The sequence below is a fragment of the Anopheles coluzzii genome, chromosome 2 (genome assembly GCF_943734685.1).
Source record: "Anopheles coluzzii chromosome 2, AcolN3, whole genome shotgun sequence".
NCBI lineage: Eukaryota > Metazoa > Arthropoda > Insecta > Diptera > Culicidae > Anopheles > Anopheles coluzzii.
This window is the reverse complement of record NC_064670.1, coordinates 13,921,631-13,936,424: the sequence shown is the minus strand read 5'-3', so window position 1 is coordinate 13,936,424 and position 14,794 is coordinate 13,921,631. Positions and strand designations below refer to the sequence as shown.

The 14,794-nt window shown below is 47.4% G+C and overlaps 1 protein-coding gene across 11 annotated transcripts in view; it reads right to left on the bottom strand.

Annotated features, from left to right (window-relative positions):
* Positions 1-14,794, bottom strand: part of LOC120961590 (interference hedgehog-like) — an 82,513-nt gene that overhangs the window by 49,138 nt on the left and 18,581 nt on the right. For all 11 annotated transcript variants that reach the window (XM_040385410.2, XM_040385408.2, XM_040385411.2 and 8 more), the window contains exon 3: positions 1,454-1,525. The gene's annotated coding sequence lies outside the window, so the exon portion shown is untranslated. The remainder of the gene's footprint in view (positions 1-1,453; positions 1,526-14,794) is intronic.

Below are 14,794 nucleotides of genomic sequence, written 5' to 3'. Positions count from 1 at the left end.
CATTGGCAAATATAGATCTCCGTCTTCCGTCAACTACCATCAAGAACCAAAATCAACGCCAACTAAAACCAACCAGTTCAGCATATGCGTACAACCAGCCAGCGCTTCTTCGCCGATGCTGTGCTTGACTAACTAGCATGCCGTGATTACTGATTGATCTATGTGTATTATGTACGCCACCAACTTTTTAAAATAAACAAAAAATAAACGACCACAAGCACGTCTCGCCCTGCTTTTCGTTCCCTCCCGTGGCACCACTGTCTGTCAATTAGTGTACGTTGGCATTAGAAATGAAACGCGCACACATCGCCACTGCATACGACCTGCAACCTGAAACCGTATGAAATAACTGCTTTGCTGGACAACGACTTGCGGTACCCCGCACGGCCCCGAACGACGGCCAATGTCTCAACGCGATGGCGCATTCTACTCAGCAGCGCAATGTTGCTGTTTTCTTTTTTTTTCGGGAGGGAGAAGAAGAGAGAGAAGAAAAACATAACAGAAGATATAGAAGAAGAAAAAAACACCAAACGCTACCAAACATTGGTAGCGCGGTAGATCATCGCGGTGTTAACCAGAATAGCTAACAAGAAACAAACAAAAACCTTTCGGGAGTGAATCTACCAAAGTCACATATCCAGGCGGATGCATATGGTTTCGTTGGAACTGCGCGCACTTGACATGGAGCGTGATGCTGCAGAGCCAGCGTGAGGCTACCCGACCACTGAAGTGACTACCGAACCGAAACGGCGGTTTGTTTGGACAAGCATAGGAGTGAGAAAATATGGTAGTGGTGTAAAACTTCTGGCCGACGTGGTTCTGGTCGGAGTTTGACTACGCGCACAGGTGGCGTTAGTTTGTTGATTCTTCCCGTTGCTGGAAGATATATATTCTCCCGTGTTTACGACTTACCATCGTACACGCCCTCCTCGGAAGAAGGAACGAAGTCACAGGCTCAGCCTGTAATCACAGGAGCTATCCTCAATTTACGTGGCTTGGTTCTATTAGCAGCAACAAAGTATCTGCCATCCCTACAATAGACGCAAAAGCAGTCCTCCCGGTGCGGTGCGTTTACCCAGCAACGAGCAAATACGACCCAAAACACACACGAACACGGACTTAATGAAATGTAAAGAATATTACTCATTCTAGTGCTGCTGCTTAGCTCTACCACCGTTGCCTTAGCGCAGCCCAACACACGCGTATCCAATGGTTGTCGTTCCGTGGTTGCTAATGAGATTAATCGGGTAGCAAATAGGCACCGGTAATTAGGATACTGCTAAGAGACGCCCGGTACGCCCGAAATCCTGCCACCGGTAGCACTCGGCACTGCCCTGAACCTCCCATTGAACAATGCCCCACTCCGTGATAAGTGTTCGCGGGTGAAATTACCTTCGCATAAGTTATGTCGCGCCATTTGCCCATAATACACGCATGTAACCCTCGCACGTACCTTTATTTTGCCCCAGATGCCACTACGCTGATGCCGATGCCAAGGGGTTAGATGGTGGTGCCACACACTTATCTGCGGAAGAGAAGAGCAAAGATAGCGGAAATTGTATTTTTGTGTAACAAAGCTAATGTGCACAAACAATGGGATGGGGTGTGGATGCACACGCGGTTTGGGAACGGATAACATATAACGGGCGGGTTAGTTTGGGAATTTATCGCAGCCCTGCGAACCGCACCATTCACGACGAGTTTCAGGCCCCAACAGACCTTAGATAAGGGTTTGTTAAGTTACACTCGCGCCAACGGTGCGTAACGCACTACTTCATATATAACAACCATTTTTCTTATCTGTGTACGAACCAGAAACGAAGCACCTTGCTCCAAATAAATCTGCGCAGAATTCCACAGGTCAGTGGGTCGTAAAAACAAAGTTACATGGAGTACACTCCCACAACAACAAGTGCATCATAAATCAATCCCCCCTGAGTAACACACACACAGCGTTCCACGGTTCATATCCTTTCCACCTATTCACAGAGGCGCAATCTCTACACCATCGGCAAAGGCGCCGTAAATTGATATGAATGTCTATCTCTTGCTGGTTTGGTGTAAATTTGCCCTCCCTGCATGCCCGATAAGACACTCACCCAAAACCGGCCCTACCGGCTGTGGCCTATCTAAGATTTCTTTTCGAGCTTCATTAATTCTTCATATTTTTGCGTCGTGCGAGACGGCACCACAACGCTGAACTGCTTCCAGGTGGCGGGACTTCGGGGCCACCCGTTTGCCCGTTCCTACCGACAGACTGACAGCGGCAATGACGACGGCTCAGACCGGAGAGAAGAAGGAACTGTTTCTGATAACTATCGCCGCAGTCACGTCCGCAAGCGCTGGAGCTGCATTTTTAATTAGCCGCCCCGGGTCTGTCGCAGTAGTGTGTAGTGCCGACCGGGGCACGAACGGTTCGTCCCCGAACCCCACAGCCCGTTTGGTTCCACGGTGCCGTGCGGTAGATTGCTATCAAGAAAGGCCAACGGCGTACGCGCCGAATATTGTTTTCGTGTGATTTTATTACGTGGAATGTGGTTTTAAAAGATTCGGCATTGTCAGAGCGATAAGAGATCTTTGAAGGAATGATCCATTGATTGATGGAAGATAATAGATTACTACTCCATTACCTCTTCTATGGTCATTTAAATTCTCAACATAATCCAATCTCAGAATTGATCATTTATTGAAGTAAATTCATGAATTTCTTACTAGAAATTACGTATTTCCAAATGCAAAATATCCCCAATCTTACTTCAAACCATGTTCCTGCCTCCCAAACACTAAATCCGGACAAATTCAATCCATCGAAACATTAAAAACTCCACCCTTTAAAATGAACGCTTTTCAGCATGCCGTTGACAACATCTTTTCACGCAACAAAACTAACAAACGATTCGATTCAATATCTCCAGCCCAACAGTATCACGGCTTCCTCCCAAACGGTCTTCTTCATTCTATCCCTGTGTGGCAGAAACCCAGCGCGCCTCGCCTCATCACACCCGTAACGAAATTCTTCATTAAAATGATGAACATTTTGCAAAGTGGTGTCATTTTTATGGACCCAACCCGTTGCCCCCCCCCCCCCCCCAAGGGGTTGGTGTCGCGTTTTACTTCCGCCTTTGCATTGCACCCCAGTGGGACAACATTTTCATCCATTTTGGCACGTCCGCAAGGCATCACATTGTTTACGCACACAGGCCAATAGCATCGTCCCGTCGGTCCAGCCCGTTATGGGCGGGGGGAGGTTGGCTGTAAACTGGAAAACGTTCCATTTTACGAACCGAGACGGATTGCATTCTACGACCTCCTGTTTATTGTTTGCAGCAGAATAAGGGTGGCGTGAAGGAGAGAGAGAGATAAAAAACGCGATACAAGCTCTGTAGAGTTATTTTATTATTTCTGCTACGGGATATCCTGCCACAGTTCTGAGTCAGACGAACCGATCTCATCATCATCGCGCTCGCTTTCGTTCCCGTGGAAACTGATTCGCGCTACCGCAATGCAATGGTCGAACAGGGAGCAGCGTGCCAGCGGCGCAACAATGTGAAAAGTTGATGGATTTTGCAACCTCAACCGGGAGGACCGTGCACACACACACATTCCAACACGAGGACAACCCCGACCAGGATCACCGCATCCGCCGAGCGATCGTAAAGTTGTATAATTTACGCGCAAAAGGATGCCGGCGCGCACACATGAGAGGAGGGACGGCTTTTGCGAACGGAATTGAGATTAATACGGGCGCAGGTATCCGGCTGGCGTTGGGACCGCACGCGGTCAACCCTCAAGATCACTCAAGCAAAAAGGGGTTTTAGCTAGCGCGAAAAATGGTCCCACGACACGGCGTTCTGCGCGCGGCTCAATCGCTGAAGATATCAATAAACATGTATACTTTACGACCGTACGCGCTCGCCAAGGTGGTTCTGCAGCACCGCTGACTCCACCTGATTAGAAGCGCGCAGAGCTGGAAGGATCAAGTTGTCGTTATGGATGGAGTGGGGCCGGTTTTTGTTTCTGCTTCTCATTACCCTTTTGTGATCGCCGAGCATTCACGTTGATGATTCATTTTTTTTTTCATACACGCTACGATCGAGAACGGAACAGCCGTGTGTATTCAAATTTACGTTTTACCGCAAATATATCAACTTTTTATTAAGACAGCATCGCTTCAATCTCAACTCCACCCTAGGTGGTTGGTTAATTTTGCAAGCCTTTACTCGCCGACAAGTCCCGCAAAAAAAGCCCTCCCGTGCAGAAAACATGGCAAATAAAAAAGCATGGATCGTGGTAACACGAGACACGCTCGTTCAAGTCTCCCGCGCGCGCCTAATGCCTGGATCGTGGCTAATGACGTTGTCTGGGGCTTTGAGAACGATCGAGCCAGTGTGTGTGTGCCATTTTCCCCCTCGTACAAAGCAAAAGCCTCCTCCCGAACGCAACATAATGATGGATCCCGCGCATCGGGTCAACCGACATTTCGATGGGCACCCATTTCCGGTGCTGGAGTCGGCAATAAGGGGAGAGAGATCACATTCGCCGCAACCACAACACGTTCCAACGAAAATGGATCGAATTTCTCGTGTGGCGAAAGTTTCGCCAAAACGCAATCTCGGTGAAGCTGTAAAACTTGATCCCGTTTCTGTCTCCGTCACTCCGTCCGAGGATCGTTTGTCCTTCCACTCAAACGTTGGGACGGTATGGTTGCGGTCGTGCATATTTGCCAGCAACAAACCAGAAGCCAAACTGGAGCTGTGCCAATTAAACCCGCTAAGCCGCTCATCAATCACGCAATCAGCACCCAGAGAGAGAGAGAAAAACACAGGGAGAATTGCCGAACGCCATTTAATGAGATCATTTTTAAAATACCACTGTTTTGCTGAATGGCTTACAGAGGCTTAAGGTTTCGTGCCGTGTAGTTGTTCTTTACCTATTTCGGGGTATCGGTGCAAAGAAACACATTAAGGAGCACACGTTCCGGGGTAGCCAAACAGGATAGAACAAAATGAAATGTTTAATTTAATTTCTTAAATACGTTTCGTTATGTTGTTACTCTTGGTTGGAATTGTTGGCCGATGACGTGATCACGCTTAAACCACGCAGGCGTGAGTCTGCACGCATTACGGGTAGGAAGCTCGTTAGAGCTTCAGTAAGCGTTCAACAAAACCACTCTTCAGCATTTCGTTATGTGAAGATCGTTCAGCAGTTCTGCTCATCGAAACTGGTCAAGAGTGGTGCCCCTACTTGAATGTCCATTTAGTATTGAGCATTCGGTTGTGTGTGTGTGTGTTTAAGAGATCACTACATACGGGGCAAGAGGGGACCATGCAATGGGATGGACAATTTTTCAAACATGACCTTTGTATTTACTTTAGCTGTATGAGAAAGACACCTAGATTTAGTGACACAAGTCATGAGCTTTAGACTCAGATTTCTCGAAGTACAATTACACAAACAAGTGAATTTAAACATGGCAACAAGAATATTCCTATAATTTTATAGCCACGTCTTACGATTTAATCTTTAATCAAAACCCATAGTTCAACGCTTCTTGTCCCTTTGTCCCTTTTAACCACAACGCAATACGGAATGGGAAAATCCAAAACCCTTCCCGGACGCTGAGAATTACATCGCTAGCCAAGCTGAAGAGTGCTTTCGTCAAGAGGCTTTAAATGACTGCAGTAAGGGGGCGATCAATAGAAGTCAATTTAGGAAAATCATGCCAGTTGAATTTCAACAACAATAATAACAGCAAAAAAACCACCCAATCCAATAGGACGAAGAAGAGACAGAGAGAGAGAGAGAGAGAGAGAGAGAGAGAGAGAGAGAGAAGAAACACTTATTAAACGACAGAACCATTTTCAACCGTTCGCCCAGAAATGATGAGCTTTCGATGAGAACACCCCACCGGCAGGGCATACCAGCATCATTTTCGGGGCTTTAACAGTGTTCTTCCCGCTTTTCGCTTCTTCCCACCTGCTTGCGGGCCTTCTTCTTCTTCTTCGTTCGGCATCTTACACCACCTCACAAACGTACCCCGGTGAGTCGGGTGGCGCTGACGATCGAACATCGAAACGATTTTTTCACATCTTTGATTTTAAACCAGCATCATCCAACCCGCGGTTTCAATGCCGCTGTACCATCGGCACCAGTCTTCCGTTCACCAAATTCTCTCAAACTGGCCGCAAGAGAAAAAAAAATGCCAACGTACACTGCACCGCGTGCGATCGCGTGGCGAATGCGAAAAGAAAGGAGTTTGTGGCTGATGAAGGCAGACACGCCAGGAGAAAAAAATCACGAAACATAAGCACAGCAAGAGTATAAACGAAAAAAAAAACAACATTTTGGGAAGGTTTTGTGTCCACTGCGGATGCGAAGTGCTCAACATTTTTGGCCCCATATATATGTATGTGTGTGTGTCTGTATCTCGTCTTTGAATGTCGGTAATGGGCTGACGTCGATGATCGCGTTCGATTGGCCGTACCTCGTTAAATCGTGCTCGCAGGCCGGACGGCGGCAACACGGACACGACGGGGAAAGGTCTCAGGTGAAGATGACCATCCTTAAGCGCGGTGTACTCTCTTCTGTTCATCGTTAAGTTCTTGTCCGCTTCTGGCAACCGCGGCCCGGGCCGGACCGTGTGTCTGTGTAGCGTTTCGTTCCGTTCACGAATTCCGCATTCTCGTTGGTTCTTGCATTCTCTCAATCATTACACACCACCGAGACGGCAATCGGCAGGTAATAGCGGACGAGCGAACAGCGAACATGGATGAAAGCTGCAGGAAAGCCCGGCGCGGATAGTCGGGGCAGCAAAATTACCGCGAGGGGATCATGATGCCATCATAAATCGTTTCCCACCGGCTGCTGCTGCCGCTTGGGAAGCATAAATTTTCCGCTCATTTCCGAGAACGAAAAAGTGTGCGTCACACCATCTCGTGCGCGCTTGGTATGTATGTGTGCGCGAGATTGTGTTTGCAGCAGACCTTATATCGATGTCTTGAATTTGCGACAAAATATGTGTATGACGATCGACATCACTCGTCTCCCGAAACGATCGATGATCGTTTGCCCCAAAGCTCCTGCAATGAGGTGCCCCGAAAAAAAGGGCCCCGCTCACGTCCATCTTAGCTGGAGAGAACGAGATGGGCATAATGGGGACATCGACATCATGGAAGGGATATAAATAATTACAGAAGCCCGTCCGATTGCATGATGCGCCGCCGGAAGCACCGCGAACAGCAACACATAAAATGGCGCCGGCAACAGTGTGTTCACGCGGCACATCACGCAATCCTGAGATTGAGGAACAATGGAGCCATTTGCATTCCTCTGCAGAGGGAACGGGCCACGGTTCAGCAACCTTTTGCACCAGATTGTTTGTTAGAAACTCCTTTTACTGTTAAGATATATTGCTAAATCCAGAACACATTGATAATTGTGCGTCTTCATCGACCGCGAGTTACCGGTTCATCATAAAAACCCCTCAGAACTGGTTGGATCGATGATGCCTTTCCAACTGTCCGTGGTTGTCTTCCTGCCACCGAGGATAAGCAAATAACATGGAATGCAGAAATCTTCACCCGCCTTTTCCACTCTGCTTTGCTATCATATTCCAGAGCATGACGACGGCACCATCCCCCCGGGGCGACAGGTGAAATGCGGCCAGTGATTAATTGATCGTACCAGTTTCTTGGGCACCGTTTTTTTTTTGCAAACCTGCTTCACCGTAAAATATATTAATGGACTCGGACATTAGCTTTCTTGGGGAATATATCAGCAGCCGGTAATATGTCTAGGTCTCGAATCTTGGCGCGATGCCCTCATCTGGACTGAGCACAGATAACGAAGAACCGAGGTCGTCCACATCCCAACAGCTAGCAGATGCTCTCTAGAGGATTTTGAATACTGCAAACTATTCACCTCCATTCCTGGACGAAGATCACCACACTGTAATCCAGAAACTGCGTTCCAGACATCCAAAAACGTTCATCTTCCTTCTCAAGAGACACTCACTGGATGAAATACTGCTTTTATCGTTTGTGTTACTCGCACTCTTGCTCCGCAAACACCCATCAGCGAGGATTAACTCCTTCTCAACTTTTCACCGCACGATCATTCATTTCACATCCACCAGACCATCGCCAGGCTCTCCGATCACCACTACGTCGTCTGTGTCCGCTATTTCATCTTCCAGGGAGCCGACAGATGATGTAAGCCCCTGGCAAACCCGACTCCATTCCACCCGCCCCCGAGCAGCGGTTCCATCCATTATCAGAGATGAAGATGCCATTAATGTCTCACACCCACCCCCAGAGACCCGAGGGACGGGAATATGTCACCCCGCTGACGACATCTCGACTGGCAGAGGTGCTCCACGCGCGTGCGTTTGCTGTACGGCTGTGCACCAGTTTCAACCATCCTCATAATACGCACACTCACCTTTCCAAGAAGCAGCACAACAGTTTATTCTCGAGTTTGTGTGCGTTTCATTCATCATGGTACGGAGCCGGAGCCGCATCACACAAGAAACCGACCTGTTAGACACCGGCTAGAGTACTGTGTACACCATGTGAATGCATGCACAAACACCGTAACCAGGCTGGTAACAAGACTCCTCCAAACTACACGCATTCCTCCCGGATCGGATGTGATCGTCAAAAACGTGGCAAACAAGCGCGCAGGAAGGAAGGGAGGAGTCTTCTTTTTAAAAAAAATAGACACCTTCCTAGACACAACAAGATGAGTGGTGGTGGGTGGATCGGTTTTTGGTGCCTCACTGCATGTTGGATTAGGTAATTATCTGTCAACGTCAAGGAAACAAAACTTGTAAAACTACGTCCGACAAGACGCACCCGACACCACACACACACGATGCGGATCTTCGCCGCGACTAGATAATCCACCAAACCAAACACGGCCGTACAGGAGAGGATGTTGGCGGCCCATGTTGCAATACCGTTTCAACTTGTCAAAGGTGGATCGAAGACGGATTTTGTTTTGTTTTCTATTTTTTTACACACACAAACTCCCCCATATGACCAAACATAACAGAAACGAGCTAAGGTTAGGCTTGGTCACCGTCACTGTGTGCCAGACGGTTGGCAGTAGGATGGATCGGATCATCATTTCGAACCCGGTATCGCTCTGTTAAGCCACTTATGGGGCGGTGCTATGCTTTATTTTGCTATCAAAATTGATCAACATCAACATTTGGATTTCTCCAGTCCAGTTGAACTCCTCCACCAGTCTCAAATGGTCAGTTTCACTTTTGGTGTGAACCAAATATGGCGTCCTTTGTCGGTAATGAACTCCATTGGACATCAAGCTTCAGTTTGTTGAGACGCCGGACAAGACGTGTGTAGATTTGTAGGCGGTAAAATGCATTCAAAATATTCCACAATCAAACGTAACTTCTATTCCTTTCGTAATACCTACTCTGCCATGAAGCAACGGAGCAATCGGTTTCGTATTGTTCGCAGCTAATGCTGCCTGCCTATCCAACCAACCAGCACTGATCACAGGATGTGCGGCTGAGCTTCTCTACCACGCTCGATCTTCATACTGCCACATCAAGTCCCATTATCCGATGGATTTGCTTGCACAGATAAAATCATGTACCGCATCACATGTCGTCCCTCCTTCCTGAAGTGGGATGCAAATCCACCAACAAGCGAACGGTGTATCGCCATTGCCGGCGACAACGATCCGCGCTTGGGTAGGACGTCGTGCCCGTGGATTAGCAGCAGGCAGCAACACAGTTGGCCGCACGGAGGGACGAAAAGGAACTCGGTCGCCCCGTTTGCCCCTCCTTGGCTTATCCGAACCATCTTTAAGTCGCGGTTCAAGCACACAATCCCAAAGGAAAATGGAGAGAAGAGCACAACGGAGATGCAGAGTGAACACAGCAACCAAAACAATCGAGCGAGAAGCAGTGGGAATTCTTTTGGACCGCTGGAAACCGCTCTGACTAGCGCGATCGAGGTTTAAACAAAACACTTAAGCCTACTTGATGTCTCGGTTCGTTTCCAGCATTCTCCCCGCGCTTTGCAGCCGCTTGCAAGATGCTACACAAGCGAAGAAGGGAAACACATTGGAGCCTGAAGAGGCAACAGGAATTGCAACCCCGGGTTCACAGGTAACCGAGGCTCCGAATCGTATGACCGGTCCAGAAAAAAGAGATTAATCGTGCTGCATTCCGAAGATCTCGAGTGCTGCTGTACAAACACATCGTGGCACCGTCCTCGGGGAAACGGCGACCGGGAACTTAATCGTTGGATTTAAGTTCTCACGTTCGTAGCCCAACAGCAGCAACAGGCTTGACCCAAACCAGTGTCCATTATGCTTCGCTTTGGAACTGTCAACACCGTTCGCTGGTGTCATTCTTGTGCACAACTCGTCACCGGTTGCACATATGCGCTGCTCTCGTTCTTTTGTTTGCAGTGCAGAATAATATAGCTTTCTCTTTGGTTTTTTTTTTGTCTGGTTGAGAAACTTTATCCGTAACAGGTCTCAAGAGTTTCTACTGACGCATTCTTGAGAAATTAACAACGGCACATACACAAAAAAAGGTTAGATACACACGCGATCGCTCCCATTTTAACGACCGAAACGAACCATTTGTACCGAAACATTCCGATCGTTTTCATCGTCCAAGCAGCGACGCGTCTGCTACATCAACGTTCTACTCACGTTCCCAATGCCGCCTCAGAAGCAGCGCTTACATCGTACAACTCTAGCAAGCGGATCCCTACAATCACAAAAGCCTGTCCCTTCAACACCCGAACTCGCAAAGCAAGGAACAACAAAAAAGCCTCCTTTTCGATTCGATTGTACCTTTTCCCTTCTACTTCCAAAGGAGTTTTGGCTCAGCACGAGCAAAGGAGCTCCTACGATCCGGAGATCGGGGTTGTGCATTGGGATGCATCATAAATCAAACTACGCGCGTTAGGGCCACGGGGTAGGGTAGGTGTGCACGCCGTGCACACATTTCGTATTGCGTTTGCATCTTTGGCCGGTTTGTTGGGTCCGATCGTAAAATGTGACCCTTGGAATGGTGACCATTGTGCTGAACCAGCAGGGAACGCAGCCCAGTGCACAGGACGAAACGGAAGCGATCGTGCGATCGGAGAAGATGAAGTTGTCAAAAAAACCGGTCAGCCAGCAGCAGCAGCAGCAGCAGCAGCAGTGGCGGCTAAGGATTGTCAGGCTCTTCTCGGCACCAGAAAGGTATGTACCAGAGAGGTGTCTTTAATGGTTGCATCGTAACGTTAGTTGGTGTTGAATTTATTGCATTCATATCGTGCAGTCGGATCCGAAGTGAAACCCATCAGATAAGACGCTGCTGAATGGTTGCGATAGGGAGCAGCCGAAACTCTCAAACCAAATTGAATGAAGCCAACATTCCATAGCGCTTTTTGAAGCCAGCCGTTTTAGGCACATATTTGAAGTTCAAGTTCAATATCCTCTCTCGAATGAGCAACGGAACCCGCATTGCAAATATACTTATCAAAACGCAAATAAAGCAAGGCAACAAATAACCAAACACGCTCACCACATAAAACACATTTTATCACCATTTTTCCGCTCCTTTTTATGCTGATCCTGACCAAAAAAGGCAACCGCTGAGAAAGAAGAACAAAAAGCATCTCCAACAAAAAAGTACACCTTACCCCACGGAACTCATTCCCGAAAAAAAGAGGGCGTAGGAGTGGGTGAGATATCGGTGTTTGCACAGTGAGGAATACAACTGCAAACGCTTAAAAAACGATCCCCCAACATAAAAAAACTGCCCCACGCCAAACGTTCGCTCTGCCTTCTGCCGCACGAAGGAGCGCAGCTTGTTTAATAGATATGACATTTTCCACAACATGCTTATCGCTGCAACTATTACAGTCCAATAAAGTAACAACGAACACGAACAAAAACGGCAAACACGCACACGCAAAATATCACAAATATCGGACGGGACACACGGCTCTTGCCGGTTTCTTCCTTTTGCGACAAAGGGCAGGGGTGGTAGGCAAAGAATCAACAAAATAAAAACACATTAGGCACGCAAATATACCCGTACCGTGGTCGTTTGTTAACACTGGTTCCTTTCTGCTAGCCTTTGTAGTATTTTTTTTGGTTCTGTTAATTATCAAATGTAGATAAAAAAGCCAATTAACTCTTCAACCTCCCTGCCATGCAAGCGAAATTGCTCCGCCTATGCAGCGAGAGAGAGAGAATTTGCTTTACATTCTATTTTCGATTTGTTTGTTGGCTTAAGCTGCAGAATTATTCGAGCGCTTTTGTGTATTTGCTACAAACAACACAAAACTCCACCCACCTACGCCGTAAAATGGGATGACAAATTTCAAACCGAACGATCACCTTCTTCACGGTTCGTGCAAGCGTTCCACGCAATATAGCGTGAAATTCATGATCTTTGCTTGCGAATAAAATCTTATTTTATAGTATTTTAACGATCCTTACACAGCGCCCCGTTAAGGAAACTAGCGTTCTAGCGTTTCGATGGATTTAGCGACTTTGTAGCAAATAGTATCGCGTCTTCGTGTTACTATGACCTACAGCCTCTAAACACTGTGGTTGTAGTTGATACACTGGAAAATGAAAATGGAACTCTTCAAGAATGTAATTATTGCTACTGTAATGCACTTCAACCGCGCCGAAACGCTGCTGCAACACTTTGGCGAATCCTGTCACAAATTATGTTGTTAAAACCATAGCCCCATCATAATGGAATTTCCACCTTCATTAACCTTCTAGCAACACACCTACCCAGAGTCCCTAGACTGCTGCGGTAAGGAATTATCGGTAATAAAGTTAGCTAGACGATAGACCATGGGAACAGAGCGGCTCCGAGCGAGAAAATGAAGGAAAATGCACACGAAGGAAACTCTGTCAAAAGGAGTGGTTTGCACAGTAGGGACGGGGCGGCGCGACCGGTACCACACACAAGCCGTGATCGTTCAGCCGCGTTAATCTCATTAATTAAATGTTTGTTTTGGCTGCCGCGGGTAAGTGCTTTCCGCGACCGTCCCCAACCCGTCAAGAAGCCAAGATGGTTGGTCGGCTTACTACCCCGCCCTTCCACCCCAAGGTGGTTTTCACCAGCATCACTACCGTTACCGTTCCCTTTCGCATCGATTCGAAACGCAAGATCAAGTCGTGAAGTAGCGGTAGCTGTTGACGTGCGGCTGCTGTTCCTGCTGTGCACTTCGAAAAGGTAAACTAATTTTTCTCACCAGGAAACTCTCACCAGGCCAGAGTCTAGCAGCTTCGTTCGCATGTTTAAGACATGTTTTAAGCATTATCTCGAACTTGGCCCCAGTAGCACACAGACACACACACAAACCACAACCACAAGGAGAGGCAAACGGTCTTTCTTATGTGCCTCGCACAAGACGTCAAGACGAGTTTGATGGACAACTCGGAACGGCTAGTAGAACGAGCTAGGTTGCTGGTTACCCATCCTGCACGTCAGCTTCGATCGGCAAACGGAGTGAGGGGACGCGCAAGCGGCGCTACTCGTGACATCCCATCTGCTAAATTAAACCTGATTTCCCGAAAGTTTGGTGGGTATAAAGCTACTACCACATGAAAGTTACTGATGTACTTGAAGTTTTCATGTCACAATTCACACTTTTACGAGCAAATTATGAACACGAAGCTATGGCACAATAAGAAGGCTCCGTTTGCTGATTTAAAGAGAGGAACTTCTTGACAAACAGACACATACAACGAGGAACACACGCACGAGACTACTCGTACGATCAATGACATTTCCTCAGAAAAGATTTTCGGTTGATGTCAACAATTTTGACAAGAACCAAGTAACAGAACACCAGCAACAACAAAAAATGAAGCAAAAACCAATAAAAAAAAGGCAACAACAAGTCCTCACCCGGTATGTAATATTCAAACACAATCCTCCCACCACTCCCTCTCTCTCTCTCTCGGTGGGTTGACGCACCCGAATTCTACACCCCATGGGTTGGAATGGGGCGAAGAGCGAAGGTTCTGGCGAAACTCGAGCTTCCAACTTGTTTGTTAGTTATGCAAATCAATACACTTACCGCGTTTGTGTTCTTTTGTGTGTGCGTTTTGTGTGCTATTGTAGCTTTTTTTCTTCTTCTTCTTCCTTGCTATTGCGCTACTGACTTCCTCCTCCCCCCCCCCCCTCGAATTCCTGTGTACGAGTCATCTTCCCACTACTACTACCACTACTGCTACTACTGCCTCTACTACTGTTGCTGGAATTATTTATGGCACAAACGTCCCCCGAAAACGAACCTTTTGAACACGAACCAGCAGGACAATCTCGCTTACCTCGCCTGCAAACGACAACGCAGAAAGAGAATAAAAAAAACACATATATAGTAAGCATTTGCAAGGTGAGTGGAAGAAGGTTAAGAGAGTGTAAGAAACGAGTCAATATTTGATGAACTTCACAGCGGCCGAAATCGGGTTGTAATGGCAAAATGAAACATTAATCAAAACGATTTAAGCGTAGTAGCAGCTCATTGCTTTTCCCTCTCATACACACACACAAACAAGCGCCACATTTTTTTCTGATCGCAAAACGCAACCCAGAGCGAGCATCCCAGACATAGAGCCGCAGCACCGTTTGATCGTTATTTCCCTCCACCTCGGTGGGCTTATCTAGCAGCAGGCTCTAGCAGGGCCAATGGTAGAAGTGGACGATAAAATATTGCCTACTTTATTGTCTCGCGTGGACAAATAACGTTTCGAGCGGTTTATATACCAATGCCGATGTATCCAAATGAAATCT